Below are 19,851 nucleotides of genomic sequence, written 5' to 3'. Positions count from 1 at the left end.
TGCTTGATGAATGTCCTTAGATTAAAAACTAGGTCAAGGTGAGTCCATGCTGGACTGTGCTTGTCAAATAATTTTGTTGCACACGGAGACAAAATGCTTGAAATCACAAATGACCTTAATGTATTTGTCCAAAAGACTTGAGTACTAAGTGACTCAGAGCTGTATAATTTAAAAGATTGCCTATTAATAGAAGTTAACTACATCCAGAACCTAAAAATTATTTTTGCAAATAAGGCAAGGTAAGTAAAATATTGCCAGGCATTTACTATTATTTATGGGACAATTATGCTTTGCTATATAAAGGTAACCAGGCATATAATTAATTACGGTAAATCAAATGCAATAAATAATGTGTTTCCCAAATATTTTAAGAAGATTATGCTGTAGGCGCATCTTTTATTAATGATTGCTTGATTGCTCAAATATTGATTTTTTTTTTATTATTATTTGCATTTACCCTGCTTTCCTACTAGTGTCCCTAATGTCCCTATTATTCAAAGCAGAAATGTAACTACAATTCAAGACTTTCCTAGTCTTGATGTCAGAAAATATAGATTTTATTAAAGACAGGAGGCGAGTATTATGCATAAACTTTCTTTACTTAACTCCAGCAGCAAAGACATTTTTTCAATAAAGTTTAATGAATAAAAAAGGTAAAACAACAGAGTAACTGAGATGGAACGTTGGTAGCCAATCAGCATCCAGCATAGTCCATATAGTGAATGATCCCCCAATATTCTCCCTCTTTCGAGCTGCGAATGTAGAAGAAGTGTCTAGTAGAGTAACTCCAAGGATAGAATGATGAAACTCCAAACAGGATTAAGCTGAAATATAAATAACAGGGTGGGTTAATAGTCGCCTCCTGTCTTTAATAAAATCTATATTTTCTGACGTCAAGACTAGGAAAATCTTGAATTTTATAACAAGACAGGAGGCTCGTATTATGCATGTTCAAAGCTATGTAGTCATAATATAACATACATCAGAAGTTATTACAATATTATTTTTGAAACATGCTGGCTAGGTCTAAAATAAAACTGTTTAAATGTAGATTCTGAAGACCAATCTGCCGTTTTTAATAGATCTGATAAAGAGCCTCCTGCTTGAAACACTTTAGTAGTCATAGCTCCTCTTGATGAGTGAGCTCCAAACATTGAAATATTAATACCTGCCATAGACATGGTTTGTCGTACCCATCTAGCTAAAGATGTAGAGGCGACAGGTAGAAAAGGTTTACGAAAGGAGATTAGTAATTGTGAGAAATTATAATTTCGAATCAAAGAGGTTTTAAACTCATATGTTTGAAGACAACTAACAACACATAGAAGAGGATGGTCAGGAAATGAAGGATAGAATACAGTACGGAGATTAGTTTTGGTACGTCTAGCAATAAAAAATTTAACACCATCAGGAGTATATTGTCTATTATTTAAGTCTAAAGCCTTAACGTCAGAAACTCTTTTGAAAGAGATGAGACCTAGTAAAGTGGTAAGTTTAAACAAAAGCAATTTTAAGGATAATGAATCATTGCCCCCCCATGATTCTATCAACTGGAGTACCAGAGTAACATCCCAGGTGGAATTATATTTAGGGCATGGAGGACGTTTAAATCTGATACCCTTCATAAGTCTGCAGACTAGAGGATGTTTACCCACAGGGAAAAATTCAATAGGGTCGTGATTCGCTGAGATAGCGGATCTATAGATATTAATGGTGCGATAAGCTTTCCCTGAGTCAAAAGAGGCTGACAAAAAATTTAGAATGTTTGCTAAATCTGAATGTATGGCATCCACTGCCCGTTCCATGCACCAATTAAGCCAAATTTTCCAGGCTGATCTGTAATTTGCACGGGTTCCCGGTGCCCATGCTTCTGAGAGAATGTTTCTAGTAGTGTTTGAAAATTCACTATGAGATTCGAATGACCCGAAATGAGGGATGCAATCAAGGGTAGTTGGCCCGACAGTACTAGAGGATGACAATTTCCCTCCGGGTCGCGAAGCGAATCCCGACGCATCTGTATGAGTCAAGGGTAGTCTATCAGCATGCTGAGAAGCTGAGGGAACCATGGTTGTGATGGCCAGAGAGGGGTTATAATCACTAAGGTCGATTTCTGGGACCATGCTTTCAGAAGTACCCGGGATATCATCGTAAATGGGGGAAAGCATAATTGACTCCATCCTTCCAACATTGGAGGAAAGCATCTTAATCTACTGCTTCTGGATCCGGCCGCAAACTGAATTTTTTTTCCAATTGGCGATTGAGCCGTGATGCAAAGAGGTCGTATTGAAATGGACCCCACAGAGTAAGTATTCGTTGGAAGATGTTGGGATCCAACATCCAGTCGCTGTAATCCACTAGGAAGCGGGAATTCCAATCTGCTACTGTATTGGAAAGGCCGGGAAGGTATTCTGCTCGTAACGTCATGCTTCGATCAAGGCAAAAATGCCGTAATTCTTTGGCAATGTCGGCCAGTTGCTTGGATTTTGTACCTCCTAAGCGATTTATATATTGGACTGCTGATATGTTGTCCATCTTGAAAAGGATACAACAATGGGATTTGTGTTTCGCAAAACTGCGTAGAGCGAAAAACCCTGCCATGAGTTCCAGGCAGTTTATATGCATATTCGTCTCTTCTAGAGACCATTTGCCTCCTGTGGAATTCCCTCCACAATGAGCTCCCCAGCCTAAACGACTTGCGTCGGATTCTATAGTTAGGTCTGGGAATGACGTTAAAAATTGGCTTTCCCGTTCCAAATTTGAACGTGATCTAACCACCAGGAAAGTTCTATTCTTGTCTCTGAAGTTGGAGAAATCTCATCTGAATAAAGGAGACCATTGTTTAGATGTTCTCTTTTCAATCTTTGAAGAGCCCGATAGTGAAGGGGGGCTGGAAAGATAGCCTGGATCGAGGCTGATAAAAGTCCTACAATCCTTGCTAACGACCTGATGGAAATTAATTCCTTCTTTAGAACTGACCTGATCTCTTTTCAAATTGTTTTCAACTTTCGTGATGGAAGGCTGAGAGTGGCTAAATTGGAGTTTACTAGAAATCCTAAAAATTCTATCTCCTGAGAGGGAGTTAAAATCGATTTTCCGTAATTTATTACAAAGCCAAGGCTTGTTAACAGATTCAATGTCCATTGAGAATGTAGTTGAAGAGTTTGCACACTCTGTGACATAATCAGTATGTCGTCTAGATATATTATCATTCTTATTCCCCTGCTTCGAAGTAGGGATATTACTGGTTTCAGTAATTTGGTGAAACACCAAGGTGCAGAGGATAAACCAAATGGCAATCATTTGAATTGCCATTTTTTCCCTTGCCATAGGAATTGTAAATATTTCTGACATGAATGGTGGATAGGTACCGTAAGGTAAGCATTCTTCAAATCTATTTTGATCAACCAGTCGTTGAATATCAACAGGTCTTTGAGGTAATAAATTCCCTCCATTTTGAAATGGTGGTATCTGACAAAATTGTTTAAGTATTTCAAGTTTATGACTGGTCTGTGACCAGAATCTTTCTTTTCCACCATGAATAAATTGCTTATGAAGCCTGGGCTGTTCATGGGCACCTGTATGATGGCATTTTTTGAACATAAACTTAATATTTCTGGTCCTGGGCCAAAAATTTTATCGGGAAAGGCATGTTTCTTTGGACGGGGAATGATATAAAATCTATTTTGTAACCTAGAACCGTGTCTAGTATCCAAGAGTCGTTTGTAACCTGACTCCAGACATGGAAAAAAACAGTGAGTCTGCCCCCTAACCTTACTGGGAAAGAACGGTTAGTTGTCATACTCACCGGATGAAGATCTGAAGCGAGACATTCCTTGATGGCCTCTTGATCTCCAAGGTCTGCCATGTAGTGGAAAGAAAGGAGTTGATTGTTGGGTGTCATATGAGGATCTGGAGGGTTGAAAAGTGTTCCTTGGAACCTGTCTATGCTGAAAGGAATGGCTGGAAGAACGGTTCCTTCCTCTTCCAGCCCTTATGAAAACCTTAGGGTTGAAAGCTTTCTTCAGGGATGACTGAGCCTTATCAAGGGAACTAAATAGATTCACATATTTATTAATGTCTTTAAGAAAGGATTCTCCGAATAGGAGACCTTCCGCAGCTGGACCAGGTTCGGAAGTAGCTAGATTTGACAGTTGAGGGTCAATTTTCATTAAAATAGACCTGCGGCATTCGCTGGTCAGCGCTGCATTACCATTCCCCAAAAGACATATAATGCGTTGGGTCCAGCCTCTCAAAGTATCAATGCTGGGAGGATTCCCAGAAGCTGCCGCATATTCCAAAGTTTCAAACATTTTAGTCACAAGATTTCAGTGACCTGTCAAGGCCTTTATTTGGGTTCTTCCCTGATTTTGATAAAAAATTGTACAATAGTAGGATCTAGATCAGGGGTCTGTGCGACTTTCTTTGATAAGGTCGGTCAAGGGCATTTCTAGTCGCTTGGTCAAGGGGTTTCCTTAACCAGTGTTCAGGATATTTGGCTACATGAGCCATAGGGACCCATTCGTCTGACCTGGGGTGTTTAATATAGTCTGGGTCAAATAATGGTTTACCATTAAAATCCAAAATAATGTTTTCATCGTCAGATTTAGAAATAAGCTCAGGTGTCTCTGAGATATATGAACAAATTGAGGCAGAATCAGAGTCAGACTTTTCATCCTCTGAGATTGATGATTCACTATCTGAGGAGGTTTTATAGGAATCAGGTTTGTTCCTGTGAACAGGGCCGGCGCTACCTGTTAGGCGTACTAGGCAGCCGCCTAGGGCGCCCCTTGGGAAGGGGCGCCGCCAGGAGCGCCGGCCCCTCTCATGCTGCAGCCGCCAGAGCGCTCTGCAGCGAGCCTCAGGCGGCTGCAGCTTTGCCCGGGCTGGTGCGTCCATGAGGGCGCACCGCCCGGGCGCAGCATGAGGAGAGGGGCTGACAGGAGGGAAGCGCTCAGTGCTCCCTCCTGTCACTCCCTCACTGTAGCGTGGCCGAGCCCTGTATGGTCTGCGGGTACAGGGAGCATCTGTATCCTGTACCTGGCCGGACTAACAGGAAGTGCACACTTATCTCTACTGGAGCAGCAAAGAAAGAGGGAGAATATTGGGGGATCATTCACTATATGGACTATGCTGGATGCTGATTGGCTACCAACGTTCCATTTCAGTTACTCTGTTGTTTTACCTTTTTTATTCACTAAACTTTATTGAAAAAATGTCTTTGCTGCTGCAGTTAAGTAAAGAAAGTTTATGCATAATACGAGCCTCCTGTCTTGTTATAAAATCAAGGAATTACAAAATTATTTTCTTTTGAGAGTAAAACCATAAACACAAAAGACACAGAATGAAGCTCACAGAGGTCTGCAAGGCACCTACGTGTACAATACAGGACTGACATATGAGCTCCATTAGCACTCAATAAAAAAATAATAAGCTGTGACTTATCTAACCTGAGGTTCCTACATATGACCTACATCCTTTAGTTCATCAGAAGGTCTTCAATGTCCGTGACGAAGCAGCAGAAACACTCCATGACCCATTAAACCTGGGCTTTTGGTGTTCCTTGAGAACTAATGTTCTATAACAAAGATGTTGTGAAATTAGGCTTTTAGTGAAAAAAAATAAGTGTTCTTGTCAGGTCCCCTGCCTCATGCCACTTGCAGTAGCTTCATAGCCTCACAGCAAATCTTCACATTTCCACTTACTGCGAGCGGATGCTTCCAGTAGCCTTGAAGCGTGTTTAAATAGGCGCCCGAGTCAGCCACCTGACTCGGAGTGCAAAAGTGACATCACAGGTCAAAGTGGGAGGTACAGGTACCTCCTACGTGTGATAGTTAATTCCAGTTGGAGACGGGTCATTCAGGATCACCCTAACCCTATTTAACCCCTTAAGGACACATGACATGTGTGACACGTCATGATTCCCTTTTATTCCAGAAGTTTGGTCCTTAAGGGGTTAAACTTACCTCCTCCTTGCCTTGTTGCCCTGTTGTGATTTTCTGTTAGCCCAACAGCGCAATATGCTTTGATTAATTACTGGTTACTGGACTTAAGCTTTGTTTCTCATTTATTCTGTCTTCTGTGATCCTTGACCTCGGCTTGTTCTATCATGTTCCGTATCTCCGTTATCCTTGACCTTTGCTTGTACTCTGACTACTCTTTCTCTCTGCATAGCCTGGCCACTCTAAGGACTGGTATTGCAATCCTGTCTGTCGTGATCTAACTGTGTGTTAGGTTCCCAGGAAACCGTGGCAATTCTAGTACATTTGAGGCTTAGATTTAGCTATCTGCTACAAAAAAAGATGGTTAAATTCTGACATATGTATTAAAGTGTTTTAAAAGTCATTGAAAAAGCTGTGTTTTTTTCTGTAGTAAATTCCACCCGTTTTCACAGACATTTCTATTTTAGAAAACCACTAAATGTAGAATGGCACTAAAAAGAGTAGTGAAACAAAACACTTAAAATAGGCAGGCGGGGGGCGTGGCCTAGCAGCGGAGCGGAATGGCTGCCTAATCTCTGAGCTCCTCCGTACTCGCCCTGCAAATCGCTAGAAAGCTGCCCCAAACGCAAATATGGGGAAACACACTAAGGCTGGGGGTACCCCCAAACCAGCGGCCACCCGCCCACCTGCAATCCAGGCATCGGTCAGGCAATACATGACCACACAGCCGGACCCATCTTCCCAGGCCTCCGCTGAGGCCTTCCTGTACTCGGAGGCCTCATCCATGAGCCCGAACTCCCAGGTCGGCGACGCGAGCGGAGAACCCACAGAACACCCGCCGGCAGACTGGATGGCCCTGTTGAGAGCACTGCCTACCAGAGCTGATCTGACCCAAGCCACATCGGCCCTCCATGCCTCGATCCGGGCCGACCTCCAACTGATGAGAGCGGACATGCAGGGTATGGCGGACCGCATGGCGCGGCTGGAAGAGGAACAAGACAACCTCACTGTGGCCCACACAACCACAGAGTCCACGCTTCTCAGCCACACTGCCCACTTACAAGCCATGGCGCGCCATGTAGAAGATCTCGACAACAGGGGCCGCAGAAACAACCTGCGGATCCGAGGCCTACCTGAAGGCGAAGAACCCTCAACCCGGCTCACCGACACACTTACCTCCTTATTCAACGACCTTCTAGGCCGTCCTACGGACACGCCGATTGACTTTGTCCGTGCACACAGGGCATTAAGACCCAGAGGCCCTGAAGGAGCGCCGCCAAGAGATGTTATATGCTGCTTAACTATCTTCTCCCTCAAAGAAGACATACTACAGGCGGCTCGTAATGCGGGATCCATTACCCATGAGGACCACCCGATCCAGATATTTCCTGATCTCTGCCCGGCCACATTGGGCTACCGCAGGGCCCTGAAACCCCTCACTCGAGCCCTGACGGCTCAGAAGGTGAGATACCGATGGACTTTCCCGACCGGCCTAATTGCTCACACCCCTAATGGTCCCATGCCGGTACGCAACCAACAGGACCTGCAAGATCTCACCATTGAGCTCCAGCTACCACCTTTAAACATGCCTTGGCCGGACCCATTGGACTTCTACGTAGGCCCACCGAGGCCGGCACGAGACAACCCACTGCCACAAAGAAGAACCAGATCTAGACTGGAGACGGCGCGACCAGTCGGCAACACCCGCTGAGTTCTACGGCTCCTAAGAGACTTTGAGACCCACAGTTTGAGGTACCTGCCTATGAACAATGACCCGCTGGGGAGCTTCCCATAAGGTATCTCACAAACCACACTGAACTGCCGGACTCCCTCTCTTGTTACACTTTTGGGTGGGGGGCTGAAACGGGGGATTTGATGACTCTGAGGCTCACGCTATGCCCCGACTGCCACTCAGAAGGGGAACATTCTCTTAACCGGCTGCGTTGCCATAGAGGGATTGACATTGCCACACCACCAAACACGAGCCGCAGAGACGGGGAGACTCGGTGCCACCGGCACATTTTGTGACTACTAATAATGGTGATATAGGGTCTTTGTCGGAGGGCCCAACCTCCCCCTCTATTGAAGTGGATGGGTATATACCATGGGGAAGGATAGGCAGGAGGGAAACACAACCACCACACACACGCCTGACGCTAGAGCTCAGGGCCACAACACGACACGCCACCCAACTAGACACGCCATGATGCTCGCACACACGCACGACTCACAAGGCTCGAAGCCTGGTCCACACGACATGCATAATCTTTACGATACCCCACTCACAAGATCACAGATAACCTAGGGGCTAGAGTATTTTTTGGGCGGGGCGGGTAGGGGGTAGCCAGAGGGGCCTTCCACGTGGGAGTTTTTCTTTTTTTTGTTGTCACCGCTGTAGGTGACCCCACGGGGAAACACCTCGTTTCTTTTCTCCTTTTTATCCTTTCCTCTCCCCTCTCTGAACCGGGACCCCGGAGAGAGACCGGGTATATCCGAGAGGCATTCAGTAACCAGTAGGCCACGTTCCCACCTGGTCGGGGTGTCAGGTAGAAAGGCAAGGGGACTCGACCGAACCGCTAGTACGGACGGGACGACTCCACCTCGGCCTACACCCGAGCCATTATTTTGTATAGTGTTGTTTTATTGTTCATTGTTTACTTATTGTTTACATAGTGTTTATTTTATTTTTCTTTTTTTTGTTGTCTCTGTATCTAATCCTAGGCACTCAAAGTCCGGCTGCGGTGTCCGCGTGGGGACTCGGGAAGGGGCCTCATCAAGGACCACCCGTCCAGGTAACACCCTTTCCCTGTACCTCTGACACGCTCCTCCCCTGAACCCACCCACCACCTGAGTGGTACTGCAAACCGTAGGCCCACCATTTATCTGCCCGCACTACCCCTCCCAGAGTAGTCCACAGGTACTCCGTCATGCAGAACCCGAAACCGGTAACCAGAGCAGACATCAACATTATCTCTATTAACGCCAAGGGCCTTAACCAACCTGAGAAACGATCACAGGCGCTCCGCCACTTTCACAGCCAAAGAGCCCACATAGTATTCATACAGGAGACACATTTCAAGGAAGGTCTGACACCTAGAATGACTGACAAACGGTTCGCCCAATGCTATCTCAGCAACAACCCCTTAGGAAAATCCAAAGGCACGGCCATCCTCCTTCATAAATCCCTACATTTCACACCCACAGCAACCATGAAAGATGACTGGGGAAGGTATATATGTGTTAAGGGAACGATAGCTGACCGTACGTACACGCTAGCCAACCTGTATGCTCCTAACACTGCGCAACACCGTTTTATGACTAAATCACTGAAAGCCATCATGGCCTTTACGGAGGGTTGTCTGATCATGGGAGGAGACCTAAATGTGGCCCTACAACCGAGCCTAGACACCTCTACGGGCACCTCGACGATACCCAGACATGTGTTGACCACTATCAACAAAACCCTTAGAGACCAACGCCTGACCGACTGTTGGAGAGCGACACACCCTGATGACAGAGACTTCACCTTCTATTCCAATCCAAACAAGACGTACTCCAGACTTGACTACTTTTTCCTACAACACTACTACCTGACAGATGTTAAGTCTGTGACGATTGGGACAGCGACATGGTCCGACCACGCACCACTCACCATGACGCTAACGTCTCCCCTCTATAAGCCGACGTGCAGCAACTGGCGACTGAACGAAGCCCTACTTAACGACCTAACAGTAGCCACGGAATCCCGAACCGCACTTACTCAATACTTCACTGACAATGTTACCCCAGATGTGACACCCCTCTGTGTGTGGGAGGCCCACAAATGCGTGATACGAGGCTACTTCATAGCTAAAAGCGCAGCCCTGAAAAAAGCAAAGGCTGCCAGACTGGCGACCATAATCACGGAGATACAGGTGGTGGAAGCCAGGCACAAACTTACACGGCTCCAGAGCGATGGTGCCAAGCTACTGACACTACGCAGGGAACTGGCATCCATCATGAATGCCTACCACCAAAGGGCGCACCTGCGCACCAAAGCCTTCTTTCACACACACGCCAACAAATGCGGGACCTTGCTGGCCCGTATGATCGCCAAAAAGAGAGCAGAATCCTACATACCTAAAATTCGTGATAAAGAAGGGCGACTGAAACATCTCCCGGGAGACATGGCGGCGGCTATACGGGAATATTATGCGGAGCTTTATGCCATACACCCCGACAGGGAGCCACCACGCCAAGGTGACGCCTTACCAGAGACTAGACAATACCTACGCACACGCATACATAACCGACTTCCCAGGGAAGCTACGAATGCCCTTGACGAACCGATCACACCTCGCGAGTTAGCCTGGGCCATAAAAGAGTCGAAATTGGGCAAATGCCCGGGCCCTGACGGTCTCCCCACTAGATACTATAAAAAATTTGCTGACGTGTTATCCCCACATCTCTTGACTGCCCTTAACACCTTACGTGACGGAGCCAGCCTACCCACACAGACTCTAGAGGCCAACATCTCCCTAATCCCAAAGGAAGGTAAGAACCCGGAACTCTGTGCGAGCTACAGACCTATCTCCCTACTAAATTGTGACCTTAAACTCTTCACAAAAATACTAGCCCGCAGACTACAAACCTACCTCCCTGATCTCATACATAGAGACCAGGCAGGGTTCACGCCCCAGAGAGAAGCGAGAGACAACACCATCAGGACACTAGATCTCATCCACAAGGCACAAGACAGTCGGGAGGGCCTCCTCTTGCTCTCCACAGACGCGGAGAAGGCCTTCGACCGCATAGATTGGGGCTACATGCTGGCGGTATTGGAAGAGATAGGTCTGGGCCCGCACATGATGAGCTGGATACGAGCACTATACTCCAAACCCACAGCAAGGGTATGCGTGAACGGACTGTTCACGAACCCGTTCCCCATCCGGAACGGCACAAGACAGGGATGCCCCTTGTCCCCATTGCTGTTTGTACTGGCACTGGAGCCCTTTCTTAACTCTGTCCGGGACAACCAAGCCATAAAAGGGATACAGATAGGGCAGACGAGACACGTAGTGGCTGCCTTTGCAGATGATCTGCTGTTTTATGTCACTCAGCCTGAAACATCAATGCCAGCAATTATGGCAGAGTTCCAGCTCTACGGCCAATTGTCGAATTTCAAAGTCAACCTCGCCAAATCTTCGGTTCTGAATGTCTCGATCCCACCCAATAGAGTTGCAGCCCTGAAGCACACGCTCCCATTCCAATGGTCTGACACTACTATAAGATACTTAGGCACCTCCATACCAAGAGACCTGTCACAAATATACACCGCTAATTTTCAACCCCTCCTAACCACAATGCGTAGAGACCTGGAGGAATGGACTAAAGTTCGCCTCTCCTGGTTTGGACGCATTGGAGTGTTAAAAATGAACATTCTACCCAGGCTGCTCTACTTGTTCCAGACACTGCCAATTCACATACCTGAGGCATACTTCTCAACGCTGCGCTCCATGGCACTCAGATTCACATGGCACAACCTACAGGCACGGGTCAAACACGACACTCTCACATTACCAAAACGGAAGGGCGGCCTGGCCCTCCCAGACTTCCAGGTTTATTACAAGGCAACCCATCTCCAGAGGGTGATGGAATGGTCCAAATCGGAGGTCCACAAGTTATGGAAGGAAATAGAGTCAGACCAAATATCCAGACCAATAGGGCTCCTACCGTGGCTAGATCACCACCAGGGCAGACAGCTGGCTAACCCACACCCGCTAATTAGAGCGACCTTAATGGTTTGGCACAAAGTGGGGACACCCTCCTCCCTCACCACGCCCATCTCACCACTCTTACCCCTGACGCATAATGACGCCTTCCCACCTGGACTAGACGCAGGCCCGTTCCAACAACTGTTAGGAAACTCACTGCCTAGACTCTGCCACGCTACCACCAATGGCACGATACGGACTCTTGAGTCCCTGCTGCCCGTGGGGAGACCGACGTTCATGCTGCAGTTCAGATACAAACAACTATCCGCTTACCTACTAATAGTCACCAAAGACATCCATGCCCACAGGCCGCTCACAGACTTTGAAAGGCTCTGCCATGACCCAAGCCCACTGGCCAGGGGACTGTCCACACTCTACAGCCTCCTCATGGACGCAAAGAGACTTCCCCCACCGAGCTTCATGAGTAAATGGGAAACCGACCTGGGAATTACACTCTCGCCAGCCCAATGGGAAAAGATCTGTACCCTGTCCCTTCACTGTTCAACATCCAGCGGCATACAAGAAACGGCCTATAAGGTACTGTCTCGCTGGTACCGCACGCCACTGGCCACCCATTCCTACGACCCAACCGCCACCAACAACTGTTGGAGATGTGAGAAAGCCCTAGGCACTCTCTTCCATATCTGGTGGACGTGCCCCCTGATACGACCCTACTGGGCAGCGATCCACACGATCATCACCAAATTTTCTGATACTCCCCCCCACTTAGACCCAGCAGCCTTTCTCCTGCACCACACCTCCACCCGTAGCTCAGCTTACAAATATTCCCTAACGATCAGGATCTTAAATACAGCCAAGAGTCTCATTCCCTTATACTGGAAACAAAAGACCCCACCACCTGTGTCGACCTGGTTTAAGCGCATGGAAGAGCTCAGGGCACTAGAGGAACTCACCTCACACGCAGAGGGGAGGGAACAGTCGTATATGACGACCTGGACACACTGGATACTGACCACGACGAAACCCGACTTCCAGACGCTTATCACAGACTGAGTAGACGTCAGAGGGGACATGACCCGAGACGATGGGTAGGGGTGACAAGGAAGGACCGACAAGACAGCGCACGTCATACATAAAGCTACCACTGACAGAAGTTAACTCGACAATTCTGGCCCTGACAGAGACGAAGGACCACATAAACCTAAAGGGAAGGGAGGACGCTTTCTCAAACGCTGAGGGATCCCCCCCCCCATTTTTTCTCCCCCCCCCCCCCCTCTCTCCCCCCCCCCTCTCCCCCCCCTCCCCCCCCCCCTTCCCGGGTGGACTTGCGGGCCGCGCAGCCGGACCAGGATACAGCAGACCACAGGTATGCCATTAAATGCTTAACTACGCATGTTCCGACCTGGAAACCTGCGCGTTTCCCTGCATTACTTTACCGACACCTCGGAATCGCTAACAATGTGCCTTATTACCTGTATCTGCCAGTTGTTGGAAACGTGCGTGTTTCACTGAACCACACTTGAGACGTTTACCTTTATTGATATTTGCAAATTTATTCTTGAAAATCTGAATAAAACTTAATTCACAAAAAAAAAAAAAAAATAGGCAGGCGAATTTTAAAACCCACAGGGACTCTTTCTGGCCACAATAGTGATGGAAAAGTTGTTTCAAGGGGACTAACACCTGGACTGTGGCATGCCGGAGGGGGATCCATGGCAAAACTCCCATGGAAAATTACATAGTTGACGCAGAGTCTGGATTTAATCCATAAAGGGCATAAATCACCTAACATTCCTAAATTGTTTGGAATAACGTGCTTTAAAACATCAGGTATGATGTTGTATCGATCAGGTAGTGTAAGGGTTACGCCCGCTTCACAGTGACAGACCAAACTCCCCGTTTAACGCACCGCAAACAACCATAAACAGTCCATTTGCACAACCGCAAACTCCCCATTTGCACAAGGTTGGATACCAAGCTAGCCATGTCCCGTTCCTTGTCCTCACTGATGTCATTGAAGGTCTCTTCCTCCACCCAGCCACGTACAACACCAAGGGTCCCCGAAAGGTGACAACAAGCCCCCTGTATTATTATTTTTTTTTTAAATGTACACTACTGTTACACCAGATATGAGTTGCACTGGTGTGACACTGTGCCCTGGCAGGCCCTGAAACGCACACGTGTGAAGGAAACTGACTGCTATTATTTCACAGTCAAATTTCTAGTTTTTTTTTATGTACACTACTGTTACACCAGTGATTTGCCCACGTCATGCTTACGCCCCCAAAACGTTCGTGTGTGGGGGTGCTGGAATGACGTGGGCCAATGGGAGCCTGAATCAACTTTTGGCTCCCACTGCCCCTTTAAGAGTGAGCTTGTGACTCGAGACGTGCTCCTAGAGCCAGGCGGGCTACGTGACCGATCACTGCGGTCAGTGCACGCAGCTAAGTCAGAAGAGAAGATCAAGCCGCATGCGGCTCGTGTGGAGGCAGGAGTGATCCAGCCACGCGCGGCTCAAGCTTAGGAGCCAGGCCGGTCCCAGGATAAGGTTAATACTGCCACAACCACTTATCCCAATCACATACCTTTCCTAACGTCCTATCCCATTAAAAGCATATTACCGCGTATTTAATAAAACAGATAGACCCCCTACTTCATCCAGGTTACCAATCGATGGTTCTGAGCCCTCTCTGATTTACTGTACATGACTATTCAATATTCCCACGAATTTTATATAGCATTTTATGTTTGTTTGAGACCACCTTAAAAATATTGGATATCGCTAAAAATCTGGATCACTATATACTTTCTCTACAAACCTCTAAAACGAACCAAACTACTCATCCATCCGCTATACCACTTCATCCCACCTAGAACTAGTGCCCAGTTAAAATACTTGACTCTTACTTACCCACACTCAGTCATGCCACACACATTTCACCACTACTCTCACTGAATCCCTCTGACTACGGCTAAATTCATCTTCTACATCAGAACACTACTCCTAAGATTGGGTTGTATCCATGTCTCGGGTCTTTCATTTAGAATAGGGGCAGCTTCAGCCTCCTTCAACACTGACACTCCAGTGCATATTATTAAAAGATTGGGCAGATAAAATCCTCAGTCTACAACCGATATATTCCTCATCCCGAGAAAGAAATGAGGAAAGCTTTTAAAAGTTTGGCTTTGTAAATTTGATGCAATAAGTGTGTTTTTCTTTAATACTTTTTCACCCTCTTTGCATGAACCCGATTTACATATATTACTAATATGTTTCTGAACATATATATTATATTATTCACTCACTCACTCACTCACTCACTCTCTGGGCCGGCCTAAGACATCATGCTGCCTAGGTCCAACGATAAATGACTATGGGGGATAATGTATAGTAAACACAGGTTACTGGCTATGGGGGGATAATGTATAATAAACACAGGTTACTGGCTATAGGAGGGATAATGTATAATAAACACAGGTTACTGGCTATGGGAGGATACTGTATAATAAGCACATGTTACTGGCTATGGAGGGATAATGTATAATAAACACAGGTTACTGGCTATGGGGGGATAATGTATAATAAACACAGGTTACTGGTTGTGGTGGGATAATGTATAATAAACACAGGTTACTGGTTGTGGGGGGGATAATGTATAATAAACACAGGTTACTGGCTATGGGGGAGATAATGTATAATAAGCACAGGTTACTGGCTATGGGAGGATAATGTATAATAAACACAGGTTACTGGCTATGGGAGGATAATGTATAATAAACACAGGTTACTGGCTACGGGAGGATAATGTATAATAAACCCAGGTTACTGGCTATGGGAGGGATAATGTATAATAAACACAGGTTACTGGCTATGGGAGGATAATGTATAATAAACACAGGTTACTGGCTATGGGGGGGATAATGTATAATAAACACAGGTTACTGGCTATGGGAGGGATAATGTATAATAAACACAGGTTACTGGCTATGGGAGGATAATGTATAATAAACACAGGTTACTGGCTATGGGAGGATAATGTATAATAAACACAGGTTACTGGCTATGGGGATAATGTATAATAAACACAGGTTACTGGCTATGGAGGATAATGTATAATAAACACAAAAAAAGAAAAAAAAAAAATACAAAAAAAAAAAAAGAATGCAGCTTCAGAATTAATCTAAATTGTATGCTGTCTAGGAGGTGGGAGGGAGGGTCTGCTGCTGATTGGCTGGAATGTGTCTGCTGACTGTGAGGTACAGGGTCAAAGTTTACTCAATGATGACGAATAGGGGGCGGACCGAACATCGCATATGTTCGCCATCCGTGGCGAACGCGAACACGCTATGTTCGCCAGGAACTAGTCACCAGCGAACCATTCGGGACATCACTACTGTTGTGTTGCCAAAAAAATTGTTAATTAAAAAATTATGGTTAGGGAGCAAATGATGCAAAGGATGAAAAAGTCCAAAACAATTAATGAACTGCACAGAAAATTGGTTGTAAAAGTTCAGTGACAACCCGCCCGAATCGACTGATACCCGACTCACCACCCGGGATGACCGGGAGCCATACCAGCAAACTGAGGCCTACCACAGGAGGTGGCGAGGTGAGACGGCCGCTCTCCCGCCAACCGCAAGCAGCCACAGCAGAACGACACGAACCCCCCCCCCCTATGGACCGGTGGGGGACATCCCGGTCCCCGTCAGACAGGGAGCCTCGGGCCCTAGACCTCTTGACTAAGCCTTCAAATTACCCAAGCAAAGAGGGTCCCAAGGCCTCCAAGATGGCGGACACACACGCCCTAACAAGGCAATGCAAGCAACCATTTATAGTGATGGGCACAGGCACCGACTACTCCATAGTGGACGATTCACTCACCACAGCCCAACGCGAGATCTGGGGGGAAACCGAGCTCCGCTACAGCCGCCTATTCAGAGCACTATGGGTAAGGCTGGAGGCCCTCATGCAGACCCCCATAACGGAGACCACGTCAGGTGCCGCACTACAGGGCCCGACGCACAGCCATGGCGCCCGATCACCAAGGGTGCTGACACATGGCAAGACAGCTCAAATAAGCCCTCACCACCCACGAAATCGCCCACGAAGGCGGCGCTCATACGCTGCAGCGACCAGGCGACGGGGTAGCACACGCCAGATGGCAGGGCAGAGGCGACAAAAGGGTCACATTCGACTAAAGCCGACATGCGGAACCACCGACCCCAACAAGGCGGATCTAAAGAGCCAACATGCCAAGTCTCCTAACCTGCCCACAATCAGCCATAACACACCTCGGCAGCCCGGGCCTGGGACGCCGCGGATGATGCAGCGGGCCAACACGTCAGCGCAAGGGAAACCCTGCACCCATCAGAAAATCCAATGGCACCCTTGCAGGGTGGGAATTGGATGAAGGGGACTCGCCCGGGCTTCGTGGCCAACTCTGGCCCATTCTCAGCATGGCATATGAACGTTGGACTCTTGTGGCACACCCTATCACACCCCTGAAAGTTCTATGCCTCATATCTTCCTGGCATCCTCTCTCATGTTGGGATTGTGGGCAGTTAAGTGTGGGACCAGCTCCTGTAGCAAATTATTAATATGCTTATTCTGCTTGTTTTATTAATTTTCTTTTGTTCACCACCTCATGATCAAAACGATATATGCATCCCCCACTATGCTCTGTGATGGACCGCCATAAGCCCATGCATCCACGAGCCTAGTCCTTCATATGCAATGTAGAGATAAATTGGATTCAGGGAAGCAAAGCCTCCGAAATCCAGGCCAACATCACTGTACAGCTACTCGGGAGGAGTCAGTTAGCTCAGCTATATGCGCCATAGCTGGCATAGCGCACAGGTAAAACAGATTACCCAGCATTTTTAGAGTGTGTTCCTGCAGCATGACATAGCTTTGCCTCACCTTGATTTTAGCAAATCAAAACAGCATACTCATGCGACAATTAACTCCTGTTTATTAGCCCCTCAAATTGCGCAAGTTCACCCTCGTATGAGTTCGTAGCCAGAAGTATTTCCAAATTAAGTTGCTCCTAGACTCAGCATGTACACTTCTATTATGTTGCCTTACCGTTAATAAGCTTGTTTTCTTCTTTAAAAAAAAAAAAAATGTGCAGCAATTACTGACCGTATTTTGTTTAAACTTTGTTATATCTCTTGTCATAAGTCATTACGTCATTACTAAAGCTTGTATCTCTCACTGCACGTCCAAAATAAAGAATTAAAAAAAAAAAAAAAAAAGTTCAGTGACATTTTAATAAATCTCCCCCTTTGGCTGAAAGTAATGGACCCTTTTCACTTTTATATGAACAGATGGGAACATTAGCTGAAGTTCGCTTTAATTCCCCACCATTGGACAGAATCCTGTATCTAACAAACCAAGGTTCCACTGTCAAGAACTAGCATTCAAATTGTTTACTTGTAGTACAGAATGCAATGTCAATGTTGTTTTCTAATTACATCCCCTACCAATGTCCAGTTACTCATTAGTACTGTTTCCTTGAAAAAAAAATAGCTATCATGTCAAGATAGAAGAAACCAACATTTATTATCTTGAAATATGTCCTGACATTTAACGGGGTCCAACAAGGCTTCTAATCTTGAGATGAACTCACAAATCTTTAGATTCTACCAATAACCATGAAAAACCGACTCGAAGGAAAAATGCCTAATGTTAAATTGTCTATTCCCAATGCTATCATATTTGAAATGTAGTTAAAATGTATTTGTGTGAATTGATATGTCCATTAATGTATATATGATTATAAATTAATGTTTTAAAACATTTTTTTTTTTTCCCCCTGAGAAATATGCATGGAAATACAAAGAGTGAAAAATGTTGAACCTGAACGAGGTCACGGTTTATCTTGAATGAAGAAATGACAGACTACACAACTGGGAAATTGCCTTGTAGATTAAATGGGAAGAAGCTGAAATTGCCGTAATGCAGATGGGAAGTCTATGACCAAAAAAGAAATGCAACATCTATCATAGTTATGGTGATCACTCGATGCATAGCAATGGATATGTGTCAATGTGAGTAATTACAATAATAATTAAAGTGTTTCACCAGGAAGGTAAATATGTTTTTCTGAATTTAGGAGTATTTTGTTATGCATCTCAATATTACTCATTTTATTGACCAGAAGGTTAAGTTGATTGCTTGGTTGCTAGGAAACAAAATTACATTTATTAGGCTGGAATAAGTACTACAGTATTTCAAACAAGTCATTAAACAATGCTTTGTGTACAGAATCAGATTTTTCATATTTCCAGGTAATTGCTCTGATGCTTACGCAACGCTCTTCCAACAACATCAACTTTTACTTCTTAGTTTTTGCTATTCAGATCCTGATGGGACAGGGTGATCAGATCCACCATGTTTTCTGGGACACATATCACATGTACACACTGTACGGCAGCACATAAAAAGGGTAGCCCTGTAGTATGTAGAATTCAGAAGACGATGTATAAGTTTAAGCAATTAGGCAATGAAGAATGCTACAAAATATGAACTATACATACTGCAGGGTAACCCTTTTCATGCATTTTCATAAATGTGACACAATTATATGTATCCCTGTTAACATGGTGGATCTGGTCAACTTGTGATGGGCTCATGGCTCAACTCCTTGCTACAATGTATAGTGAGGTAATTATTAAGGGAGAAATTGGATAGGGTGGACTGTACACTACGGAATTAAAACTATTACCAGGTACACTTAACATTAATAGTATATTTTGCAGGACATTCATATTTCAGGGCAAAACTGGAGTAATTCTAAGGCAAATTTCAGAATTTCAAGAAATCAGCTGGCACACTTCATTGGTTGGTAAAGTGACTGCTCTGTATTTAACACTTTGCTCCAGGATTGTTTAACTTTCATACACACACAAACAAGTATATCCCAAAGTGTGAAACTGCTCAAACACCAGTGAGGTATCCCCTTCACCTTCACAAATACAGTAATATTATACAACAAAAATAGGTGGAGCGGTGAGTAACAAATATTGTAAATACTTTCCTCTCTTCAATATTACAGCCAAAAAATAAAACTGAAACAGAAACAGAGGGAGATACAATAGTGTAAATCTGATAAAACAAAAGTATGTCACTATATCTTTAAAATGGCACACTCACAAAAATAGAGCCATAAAATAACCTGGCTCTAGTCTGGATTGCA

At 45.5% G+C, this 19,851-nt stretch overlaps 1 long non-coding RNA gene across 1 annotated transcript in view; it reads left to right on the top strand.

The window, feature by feature from the left end:
- Positions 1-18,667, top strand: part of LOC134602677 (uncharacterized) — a 143,513-nt gene extending 124,846 nt beyond the window's left edge. Inside the window, exon 3 of the long non-coding RNA XR_010090436.1 lies at positions 18,474-18,667. This is a non-coding gene — a long non-coding RNA (uncharacterized LOC134602677). The remainder of the gene's footprint in view (positions 1-18,473) is intronic.
- The last annotated feature ends 1,184 nt before the right edge of the window (positions 18,668-19,851 follow it).

Source organism: Pelobates fuscus, chromosome 3 (genome assembly GCF_036172605.1).
Source record: "Pelobates fuscus isolate aPelFus1 chromosome 3, aPelFus1.pri, whole genome shotgun sequence".
NCBI lineage: Eukaryota > Metazoa > Chordata > Amphibia > Anura > Pelobatidae > Pelobates > Pelobates fuscus.
The sequence above is the reverse complement of the archived record's forward strand: the minus strand, read 5'-3'. Positions and strand labels throughout refer to the sequence as shown.